Source organism: Triturus cristatus, chromosome 9 (genome assembly GCF_964204655.1).
Source record: "Triturus cristatus chromosome 9, aTriCri1.1, whole genome shotgun sequence".
Lineage (NCBI taxonomy): Eukaryota > Metazoa > Chordata > Amphibia > Caudata > Salamandridae > Triturus > Triturus cristatus.
In genome coordinates, this window is record NC_140592.1 from 88,530,206 (window position 1) to 88,542,659 (window position 12,454).

The 12,454-nt window shown below is 43.4% G+C and overlaps 1 protein-coding gene across 3 annotated transcripts in view; it reads left to right on the top strand.

Annotated features, from left to right (window-relative positions):
* RAD18 (RAD18 E3 ubiquitin protein ligase) overlaps nt 1-12,454 on the top strand; it is a 588,315-nt gene that overhangs the window by 141,224 nt on the left and 434,637 nt on the right. The gene's annotated exons all lie outside the window — the stretch shown is intronic.

Below are 12,454 nucleotides of genomic sequence, written 5' to 3' on the forward strand. Positions count from 1 at the left end.
ACCACTCCACGCAGTCGTACATTCTTAGGCCAAAATAATTCAGTTTGTTTTGTTTTTCTGCATCATCAGCAAGCCCACAATTGAAACTCATAACTCAAGCAGTAGGACCAAGATTGATTTGCTTATGGTTGCACCCTCTGGTGTGCCACGGTGGGCAAAAAATTGATGAACTGGAATGTGGCCCGCAACGATCGCCACTGACAGAGACCTTTGCAAGCTTATTTGTTCTGATGCCACGAAAGCAAGTATCTGTTTCAACTCCATAAAAATTTGGAGGTATAATATGCAACTGAGACAATCTCTCTCAATGACTCGATTGCTGCTTCTGGGCTCCATAGGGCGCACCAGGCAGATTCAGCGCAGCTATTCATACTTATCAGTTGCGAAATACACCCTTGGTTTAACAAGAGCGGCAAAAACAATCAGATGTTACATTGACCATGCCATTACAATTTAGGAGCAAGAGTCAACAAGCGCCAATCCAAACTATGCAGCATCTTGGACAACTCCACATCTAGCCATTTTAAGGCAGACCAGCCTTCAAGATATTGGGCACCATTGACAAAATACTACACAACAATGCCTCACCATATGGAGAAAAGAAAGTCACCTACAACCAGTCCAATTTGGTGCCATGATTAGAAACCAAAATAGTTGTTATAGCTTCAAACTTAAAGGGGTACAGTGGATCATTTCCAATTCTAGATTCCGAAGATTGCTACAACTTCCATCAGAGGAGACACTACTCAGTCTCAGATAAACTCCTTGAACATATTTGTATTCACCGATTCTAGAAACTACCTTGTTTCTTGGGGTTCAAAGCTTGCCTAGGGTGAAGGTTGGGCACTGTTTAAAATTACTTACATGATTTAATGAAATGATCAAGTTCACTGGGATGTTGAAAGCATGAAAGTCAATCTGTCGCAGGGGATGTAGTCCGTAACAGCTAATAAAGGCCCTGCTCTGGAATCCTAATAACCCTGCATGCATCCCTGACCAGAGTGGTCACAAACGGTACATTTGCCAATTTTTAGACAGATTAACCAACTTTGACCTTATTTTAGGTTGCTTTTTTAATTGGCTCCCAGAGACTAGTAAGAATGTTTACATGCAGTTTAGAATTGCTGTTAATAAATTACACTATTGGCATTTGATCCTTGATTTGCATGTTTTAACATTTTGAAAATATCACAGCTGAAAGAGCATCTTCATGTGCAGTTCTTTGCGTTTTTTCTACCTACTAATAAGTAACTCCTATTACTTGTGTGAATTGCTGCTTCTGTGTTTTGTGTGTGGCATGAAGTGACAAATAGTACATATTTCAAAAGAGGGTTTGGGTGGTAAGAAATTGTTTGTCTGACTATTCGTAGCAGTTGATGCCTTCTTTAACCGTGCAAGAAAGATGGGTGTGCTCTAACACCAGTGCGAGCAGTGATGGGATGGCAAGTTTCTTTGGCTATGATGGTGGTTGAGCAGCTGCCCACTAATATGTGGTAGGAACATGGATTACAAATGCATGACCATGAAGTGAAAGCAGTTCTTCAGAGATGAGTCATATGAGGTGTTGGGCTTCAGTAAAGCAGGTATTTGGAAAGTAACTCAGAGAAGGGAGTCTAAACTAGGCCAACTCTGGGCTAGTCATAAATAAACCGATATAGTGGATTTGTTTTTAATTCTGGTGAATTTTGACCCAGTTTGCTGTTAGAGAATCCATCTTGTTGCCATCTTCCCTTGATATTTTTCTTCTGAGCTCTACCAACATGTACTTTGTTGAAATGGACAATCGTTTTTAATCTAATTTTGTTGCACCTGCCACCTTTGTAAATCTACAGTCAGTGCTCAAAGGTATTGCACAGTTATACAAAACCCAGAAGTAGCGTGTAGGAGTCAAGGAAAATCTTTTTACACTTCCTCCCTAAAACGAAGCATGTGCTTTTAGATGTTGATATTTTATGCAAAAAGGCTGCAGTGCATATTTTTAATGCATAAAATGGATTACATTTGGCAACTTTTGAAAGAAAGACAATATGCAGAATATGAGTAGTCCAGTATCAAAAGTTAAATGGTGCAGTCAAATTTATTTGATTAAGTACAGTTTGGGAATATTTAAAATAATCTTCCTAAACTCCGCTGAAGTGCTTAAAAGTTATTATCTGATAGAGACTTCTAGCCCCAGATTCTTTACCTTAGAATTATCCTCAGGTGCCAAACTGGATTTGTAAATTGTTTTGAGCAGTACCCCTGCATGCCAGTAGGTAATGTCGTTCAGCTCTGTGTGGCGTTGATGCGTCAACTGCGCCGGAAGTGACGTGCGTGGTGCCGCCCCTACACGCTGATGTCAATTCTATTCTTTCCGCGCCAGTCAGCACACATCTGGGAAGAGCTACCCCATGGTTCCTACCAGCCCCATGGGTCGGGTAGCCAGTGGTCAGGTCAGCAACCCCCCCCCAAACAGATCCCTCCCAACCCCCCCCCCCCCCCCCCCCCCCCCCAACCAGCAGCCGTAGCCTCCAAACCCTCCTAGTCTGTCCTTTTTTCATCATGGACACTCAGTGGGTGACAGGATTTGGCATCACCTGCCCAACTGGCGGTCCATAACATTGGACAGGTGGGTTTTGCAAATTGTCTGAATGGGCTACTCCCTCTCCTTTGAGACTACCCCTCCCACCATGCCACCTACTTACGAGGGGCCACTCATCCCTTCTCTGCCAGCAAGTCGCAGATTTTATTGCCAAAGGAGCCATAGAAAGAGTGCTGACGCCAGGAGTAAGTAGTGGTTGCTATTGTCATACTTTCTGGCGCCCAAGAAAGATGGAGACCTTCCTCCTATCCTTGACCTGCGATCTCTCACTTTCTTCCTCAAGAAGGAGAAGTTCAAGATGATCGCTCTTGCTCAGGTCCTGCCTGCCCTGGATCCCAAAGACTGGATGGTAGCATTGGACTTGTAGAACGCATAATTCTATATTCCTGTCCTGCCTGTCCACAGGCGTTGCCTGCAGTTCACGGTGGGCCACAAGAACTTTCAGTTTGCTGTGCTTCCTTTTGGCTTCACCAGTGCCGCACAAGTGTTCACAAAGGGGATGGTGGTGGTTGCAGTTCATCTGCGGAGATCAGGTGTGCCAGTCTTCCCCTGTCTTGATGACTGGTTGTTGAAAGCAGGCTGTCGTCTTCCACCTCCAGACGACAGCAGACCTCCTGGTTTCGCTGGGGTTCACTATCAACGTGCCGAAGTTACACCTGACTCACTCTAAGACGCTCCCTTTCATTATAGCTGCTCTGGACACCGTTCAGTTTCAGGCCTACCCTCCCGAAGGCCAAGTCTAGAAAATTCAGGCTATTATACTGATGTTTCTGCTTCTATCCTGGATTTCGGTAAGACTGACTCTGACATGTCTAGACCTTATGATCTCCTTCATCCTACTTGTGACTCATGCTCTTGCCTTGTGTGAGCTCTGCAGTGGGACCTCAAGTTCCAGTGAGCAGCATCAGGGGAGTCTCTCTGACATGGTCCAGATCTCGGAAAGAACTGTAGAGGACCTGCAGTTGTGAATTACAGACCGCGATTGAGTCAGCGGCAGACCCCTCTCTTTTCCTTAACCAGTTCTGAAAGTAGTGACAGATGCATCACTCCTGGGATGGGGCGGCCATCTAGGAGAAGTGGAGATCAGAAGACTGTGCTCTCGGGCGGAATCCGGACTCCACATCAACCTGTTGGAGCTCCAAGCGATCTAATTGGTATTGAAAGCCTTTCTACCCTCTGTCCAGGGAAGGCTAGTGCAAGTATTCACAGGCAACACCCACCACCATGTGGTACTGCAACAAGCAGGGTGAGGTGAGGCTGTGGCCCCTTTTTCAAGAGATCCTGCTTCTCTGGATATAGCTGGACAAGCAGGGCATATTCCTGGTGGTTCAACATCTTGGGAGCTCTCTGACCGCCAGAGTTGTTGAACTCGGCCACAGATACCTAGCGGATCACCAATGGCATCTCCATCCGAAGGTTGTGCAAGGTCTCTTTCAGCAGTGGGCATAGCCTTGGTTAGGTCTGTTCACCACAGCCGAGAATGTGCATTGTCAGCAGTTCTGAGTGCTGGGGTTTCCAAGGCACCTCTCGCTCGGAGACGCTTTTTGTTCCTAGTGAAGCTCATTATTCCTGTATGTCTTTCCGTCCATACCACTCTTGCCTAGAGTACTCAAGGAGATGATGATGATTGCATTTTATAGTGCACACAGCTACTCCATGGAGCGTCCCGGCGCGAGAGATCAGGAACTACCGGGCCCAAGTATTTCTTGTGGCTCTAGACTAGGCCCGAGAGCCTGGTGTCCCGAGCTGCTGAGCATGGCCGATCAGGCTGCCCCTTCGGGAGGATCTTCCGTTGCAGCAACAGGGGAGGGTTCTCCACCTTACCCTGTCAACTCTTCACCTTCTTGCGTGGAGATTGATTGGCAACAGTTGACCGTTTTCTACAATCCTCCCAAAGCCTGGGATGTTATCTTGCCAGCCAGGCGTCCCTCCACCAAGACAATTTATGCCTTCCGTTTGGCAAAATTTACTGCATGGTGTACAGAAAGACAAATCGATTCCCTTTCTGTCCCCTACCAGCCCCCACCCCTCTCCCTTTTCTCAGGTTCACAGGTTCTCCTACTCATCCTTTCCCTTGCCAAGCAGGTCTCTGCTCTGGGCACTCTGAATGGCTATCTCTTTTCTATTTCTATGGTTGCCTGATCAACCATGCCTCTTCAAATCCCCTATTGTAAATAGGCTTCTGTAAGGTTTACACATTTGTTTCCACCTTCTCCCTTTATTATGCCCCAGTGCGACTTTAATCTCTTCCTCACTTTTCTTATGTGTACTCCGTTTGAGCCCTCGCACAATTGTCCATCCAGGCTCCTTACCATCAAGATGGCCTTTTGGCGGCAGTAGTATGTGCCTGGAGGGTCAGTGAGCTTCAGGCCTTGTCATTCAATTCTCCTATCTGAACATCTCCCCAGACAAATTTGTGTTTCGTATAAGCTTTCTTTCCCTTGAATGTGGTCACTCCATCTCGTGAAGACCAATTGATCACTTTGCCTACTTTTTACACTCTGCCTCGTCCCTCACTGTCTGGACACAAAAAGAGCATTGCCTTTCTACCTTGATCGCACACGTTCTCCAGATGGATGACCAACTCTTCGTAGGGTATGTTGGAGTGAAGAAAAGACGGTCCATACAGAAGAGGACCATCTCACGATGGATCGTGTTCTGTATCAAAATCTGCTACGCATTGGCTAAGAAGCAACCCCCTGAGGTTTGTGCGTTGTCATTACACCAGAACTAAAATTGCAACCACTGCGTTTGCACGTGGAGCTCCAGTCCTGGACATCTTCCAGACGACAACGTAGGCGTTCCTGCACAAGTCTACCAAACACTACTGCCTGGACAGTCTGGTCCTTAGGGATGGGCATTTTGCCTGTTCGGTCCTGCAATACTTCCTTTTGTCAAATCGGTCTGCAGACCCACCTCCAGGGAGGTATTGCTTGGATATATATTCTAAGGATAGGAATCTGCGGCTAAAGTCTCTATCAGATGAACAAGTTACTTACTTTCTGTAACGCCTTATTTGGTAGAGACCCTATCGAACCGCAGATTCCTTACCTACCCACCCATCCTCCCCGCTCTGCAAACTGATTTCTAGGGACACGGCTTTCCCCTTTCAGGGCCCTAGCCTTCCACACCTGTGGTAAGTGTACTTTGTGGCCCCACATTTCTAGAGTGTAAAGTCGCGAAATGTAACTGATGTCAGTGCACTGGGGTTGTGCCTATATAGGCACTATGTACGTCACTTATGTCTCAGATGAAGCCACTTGGAACTGAATGACGCCACCTACCGGTGCGCAGGGGAACTGGTCAAGAAAAATGTCCGGATCCAGTCTGACGCCTGGGGATAATTCTAGGGTAAGGAATCTGCGGTCAGATAAAGTCTCCACCAGATAAGGCATTATCGAAGGTAAGTAACTTGATCTTCATTTATAAATGTCCTTCTATCATTGACACCTACTCACTCCTTTGACAGTAAGAAACAGCAACTGGAACAAGAAAGGAAACCTAGAAAAATGCCAAGATGGGGGGAGGGAATGAAGTATGCTTACAACTGAAACATTTTTCTTTCACCAGAAGGCATCACTGGGTTCTTCCTTTTACAGTTCTTTCTGCTTTGACCATTTTGGGGAAAGATTTGCTGTTTGTCGAAAGCTAATTTCGGCCAATAGCCATTAACATTTTTTTTTTTTCTAAAACATTTGATTCCTACATGGGAGTTCCATCTTTTGTGTGGCATACTTATTAGACTCCTATCTTTTTAACAACCTTTGTTTGGGCTATTTAGTTTCTTAATTTTCTCTGCAATATTTGTTTGATTAGTTGGTGAGCAAGTATCATATGTAGGAATGCCTTGTTCTGCAGCAAAGATACATGGGGGTATTCCTCGCAGAAACCAGTTTACCCTATAGTGGTCAGATTGAATTTTGTGAGAGCTCAGCCACATCTCACATCGTTTAACATTATGATATCCTGCAGTAAATATGTTATGGCATTCCGCTAGAGGTGGGGCACATGTTTACTCTAGCTGTTCCGCCGTACTTGGTGATATGGTGGTGGGCCACAGGATACTGCTACCAGTGATACAGCCATTCTCACTCTACACTAAGGTTTCTGGCCTTAGCATGCTGACTTATGTCCTGCCTGATTAGTAAATAAACAATTCTGTAGTATTCTTCTTACCCCATTATGTCTCCCAGCATATTTAGAAATGTAGTAGTAAAGCACAAACCAAACTGGGAATCAGTGGAGGGGAGGAGTGAGCAGAGCTGAAGGGAACAGTGAGCAGAGCTCAAGGGAACATTATTTGATTGTTTACAGAGAAGCGGGTACACATAGTGTTACTGGTATATAAGGGGTAGTTCCCCTTCTGGCAAGCAGTGGTCCGCTTCTTTCTGAATTGCTGAAGGGTTGGAAAATGTCAGTAGAGATGCTGGTCCACATACTGGGAGCATAAGAAGGAGAATGTACATTTGTTGCACATTTTCACACCCAGTCTGGCAATGTTGGGGCTCATTGTGTGACGTTTTCCATGTTATTTGGTTAGCTTCTTAGCCAGGTATGGTGGGTTATTAGTTCTAATACTAGCTTAGACAGAGATCATGTAGTCCTGACAAAGGCCACTGACTTGGAGTGGCTTAACTGATTGCCCGAAACATGTCTCCTTAAAGGATGGGAGGGTTGTTAAGCGAAGTGTCAAAGACACAGTACTGCATGCATCACTTGGAATGCTCTTAAGTGCTTCAGAACCAGGTTGGCTTTAAAGGCTTTTTTTTATAAGGTTTGATCTTAGTCATAGAACTATTCATATTTAGCTTTTAGGCTTCTGTTACCTGTTCAGGAAATGCCTCTGTCCTGTAGTACTGTGCAACCACCATGATTCTTCTACCTGAAGGCACTGGAGCACATTTAATGAGTGCGAGGGCAGAATCTGTTTCTTTTCTGCCTAATGTTAAGTTGAATGTAATCTCTGAACACCTGTGTGGGCTACTAACAGACATTGTATTTACTACACCTTGGAAGTAGCTGTCATTCAGACGTTGAAAATAGTCATGCACTTCTAAAGATCATCTTAAGGGTTTTGGGTATTAGCTGACTGCCTCCGCATTTCGATATCATGCTTGCTAACAACTGGTGGAAGGAATGAGGGCTCCATTGCTTTGTAGCTAGGATCATGTAGTTTCGGTTACATACATACATAATTACTGTAAATCCATAATGCCTAGGGACTCTTCTGGTAATTCTCAAACTACCTTAGTTTAGATGAAGCACCCCTATACTCTCCTCTTTATCTGTAACTCCGAGGTATGGACGAAGAGAAATGGATTGAGATAGTGGAACTAGTGAAGACATAGGAGATTAAAGCAGGGATGCTTGTTTGGCAAACATTTCTTCTTCACTTTAGAAAATGTTCAATCCACTGGCCTACAGCTCATAGACATGAGTCTGGAGGAATTGTAATTAAGGGCTAAATATATGTAAGTAATGAAGGTGAGTATCTTGTATTAATCTGCATTGCTGTTATATGTATACTAGTGCTTTGGTATAAGCCACTTTTTTACCTGCACATTCCATATCACGTATGATTTATATGTGTTGTCCATACCATTTCTTAACATATGATCTCTGCATCTCAGAGGACGGTATATCTGCTTTTACAGTGCCCCGTTTATAACTGCCTTTCTAAATTCATAGCTTATGTGTGTTCTTTCAGTATCACAGGTGTCTTAATTGTTGACATTCTTGTTCAATGTACCATTGCTAAGTCATTATATTTGAGGTGTGCCCTTCATTTCTCGTGCATATTGTTATGTGCAATACAAGTGCCTTAACCTCCCCTTTCCATATCACATCTGTATTAAACTATTATAAATGGGGATAATTTAGAAGCTTACAATTTGCCGTATAATACCTCACATAACTCACAAAACTTTATATTTCACAATAAGCGACATAAAACTCATTCAGAATTGGGCAGTAACAAGGCATCTGCCAAAAACTCTTAAATGCCTCTTAAATGCTCCTTCTGCTGAACTCTTGGCTCCTCTGCTTCATATAAAGCTGGGAACCATGTTTTTCTGATCGCTTATACACCGCCAGCTCCTCTGTCGAGACCATCCAGGACTGCCACTGTCACTGGAATCATTCAGCTTGTCCAATTCGGGGTCTGTGTAATATTTGGTGGCATCTTTGTAGTGTGTCTGCTGTGTTTAATTTGGCTTTCTTACTTTTTAATCCCTAATGTGTTGTTTTATCATCATCTTTTCTCTGTTTTGCTTGTTTTAAAACAAACTTTTACCTGCTCTTCGCTCCGTGTAGTTCAGAGAGAGCGGCGGCCATTTTCTCACTCTGTGAGTGGTCCTTTTTAGAGGCGCATATTGATAGAACTTGCGCTAATCCTTTTCCATTTCTGAATGTGCTGGTCATACTCGCTCTATTTAGACCGGTGTCGGTGTGGATGTGCCGCTGGAGAACAAAGGGTTTGCCAAAGGCAAGCCCGTCTGCACCATCTATGCCCCGACCCTGCCCAGAACTCTGCCTGATTTGCCTCTCAAGTGATAAGCAGAGTCCTTAGTTTAGCTTTTTAGTCTTGCCTTTTATAGCATAGAACCTATTAGTTTAAAGTCTCTCCCAAGTGAGATTGACTTTTTAAGGCATGCCATTCCCAACTCTGTCCTATCCCTTTCCCATTCCCCTTCTAGCACAGCCAGATTAGAAGGTTAGCAGATGGTAAAGAATACTAAAGGTAGGATTACATGTTTACTATTAAATTCTTGGTCCACGGTAAAGCATGCAATTGAAATAAGGAGGCATTTGCAAGACTACAGTGTGGATTTAGTATTTATAAATGAAACTTGGATCAAAGAAGTCAGCGTATGACCTTCCTATGGCCATTCCCCCTGGCTATCTTCTTAAAGCATACATCATATGCTGCGCCATGGGAAAAGCATGGTAGTCCTGTTAAAGAACGAATTTGCAGTCTCATTCTGGATAATTAAAGCTTTATCAGATACTGAATATTTATCTATCACTATTTGAATTAATCCCAATGAGTTAATCAAAATTGTGTTAATTTACTGACCTCCTGGTCCTCTTCAGAATTGTATTGCTACAATTTATGAAGCTATTGTGTCAGCATATTTAGACTATACTGATTTCATTTTGCTTGAGATTTAATATTTATATGGACAGTGCATCAGTTAAGGCTACTCTAGATTTGCTAAACACCTGTTTAGTATTTGACTTAGCTCAACTTGTCCAAGGGCCTACTTATTTAGCGAGGCTTATTGTTGATCACATATACTCTAGCGTGGATTTAGTTAATAGCATTTCCATTCTAGAACTAACATGGTCATAAGGCAATTCTTTCTTCCCTATCCACCTCAAGGCAGTGGCAAAAATGAAAACAAATGCATTCTCAACAATGATTCACCATCCTTGGTCAACATTGGATCCTGCCAAACTGATTCCTTATCTGGAGCTCACACTGCCTAAGCTCTGTAAATAATTATGTCGATTGTTTTAATAAATGTATATAACTCTACATATGAAAACTTTTACTTTGCATCGTTCCTCTCCATCTACTCCCTGCTACTTAGCTGATCAGAACAAAGCCAAGAGAAAATTTAGTAGACTTTGGCAGGTGAAGTAAAATTTTGAAGATTTGTGAACCAGAGCTCAAGAATTATAATAACCTTCTCAAGGATGCTTGTATAAAATACTATCAAGAAAGTAGGAAGCAAAAGAACCCAATAAGGAGGTTTTTGCAATGTACAGGTCTCTGGCTAATTCAGAACCACTTACTGTGTCATCACAGCATCACAAACTCTATTTTCGGAGTTAGCTATTTTTTCCACAAAAAGTCTTGTCACCTTCTTTCATCCTTTGCTGCTGTTACCAACACGGACTCAACTGCTGATTCGGTGACTCCCCTCATGCTCCCTATGTCTGTCTCATCATCTTGTACAGAATTCTGTCCAGTAACTATGGATTTTATTGTTTCTAAACAAAACTTTTTTAGCTCAGGTTCATCCTTTGACCCTTTCTTGATCCGCCCACTTTGTCCTATTGCCTCATGCCATCAGTGACCAAAATCATGGAAAGCTATGTTAACATCTAGCTTTCATTTTTTATTGAAGAAAAGGCTGTTCTTAACACATTTCATTCCGTGTTGACTGCCCACTGCACGGACATCCGGATGATACTGGAAACGGGGTGCTCTACAGCCCAGAACCTCCTTGCTTTGTCGGCGGCCTTTGACTTGGCCTTGCTTAAAATAGACTTGATGCGGTCGGTTTCCATGAGAAGGGGCTGGGCTGGTTTAAACCTTTATTGAGTCTGAGGTCACAGGCTATTCATCTGCACCCATATACTCCTCTATCAACACCTTAGCTGCGGGGTTCCTCAAAGCTCATCGTTGAGTCCAACCCTTTTTAACTTGTACGTATTGGCTCTGTCCTATCTCATTGCCTCCTTTGTGTTTCAATTCTGTTCTTATGTCAATGACACCCAGATTGTTCTGCGGCGAGTGTGTGAACAATCAATATTTCAAGAACAATTTAAATGATGTTTAACATCTGTAGCTCACTGGATGGATGCCAGTTCATAGAGGCTGTATGCTGATAAGACTGAGGTCTTATTGTTTGGCAATCACTCCATCTGGACGATGAACCGATGACATCAATGCCTTTTTACCTGCCCTGAGGCCAGAGCTCATAACCTGGATGTTATTTTATTACACCAACCTATCATTCGAGACCCATGTTAAAAAACGGACGGCCTACATGTTTCAGCATGATGATAATCTCCAGGAAACATAATTCTTTTGTGTCAAGTTGATCTATGAAAACTCTAGTTCAGGCATGTATTACAAGCAGACTTGATTACTGCAACACACTTGTTAATGGTCTTGCTTCTTATATAATGCTCCGACTACTGCTGATTCAGAATGGGTCAGTAAGTCTCGTCTTAGGTCTTCCTAGATTTTCTTGTCATTTGGTTAACTTGCATTGGCACCCAGTCCACAAGTGCTGTATTTTCCAAGCCATCTGGTACATGGATATATTCACCTGTTATCATTCCACAAGAGAAGTGCATTCTAATTCTGCTTTTCTTGTTTCCAGACCTAGGTTTCATATAATGCGCTCAGGTGGTCCTGCCTTTTCTGTAATCACAGCTCAGACCTGGACTTGCCTTCCTTTTGCTATTCATGCAGAGACAATCTATGTGCCATTAAGCAAAGCTCTGAAAACACATCTTTTTCAACTGCTGTTTTTTTTGGTTTCTCTCTGCCGCTGATTCACACAAGACCAATGTTAGGCATTTGTGTGCTGTACAAAATTCTAGCTCAGTCAGAAGGCCCTCTCTGTTTATAGGTGGTCTTCCTACCGGGTACTGTCTTTGATCAAAAGGATTATCTAGGCAACAGATAAATAATAAAAATGCCCCTCTGGCGCTAAACGACCCCCCCACCCCCTCTCTAGTGTGTAAGGGGCAATGATTTCCTTCCCCCCCCCCCCCCAAATAAACAAATTCTTGCTAAGGGGATTTGTTTTGGGGAAAATAAGAGTTGCAAACCAGCCCGCCATGTCATGGCTGCTGTGCGGGCTGTCCAGCATTGTGTATCATTTTTAAAAATGTTTGTCCCACACTAGCGGAAGGTCTTTTCTCATTGGCCATATGTCTGGGGTACTATGGAAAGGACGGGCCTGCTAATGCAGCAAAGGTGTGTCATCGTAACAGATACATTAAATATCACTTGATAAACTGTATTGATCCAGATTAACTTCAAATTTCCAAGTACATTTTTTTCTTAGAACTTTCCTGTCTGATTGTTTATAACGGTGCAACACATATCACGTTTCTGTAGCAGCCATATTC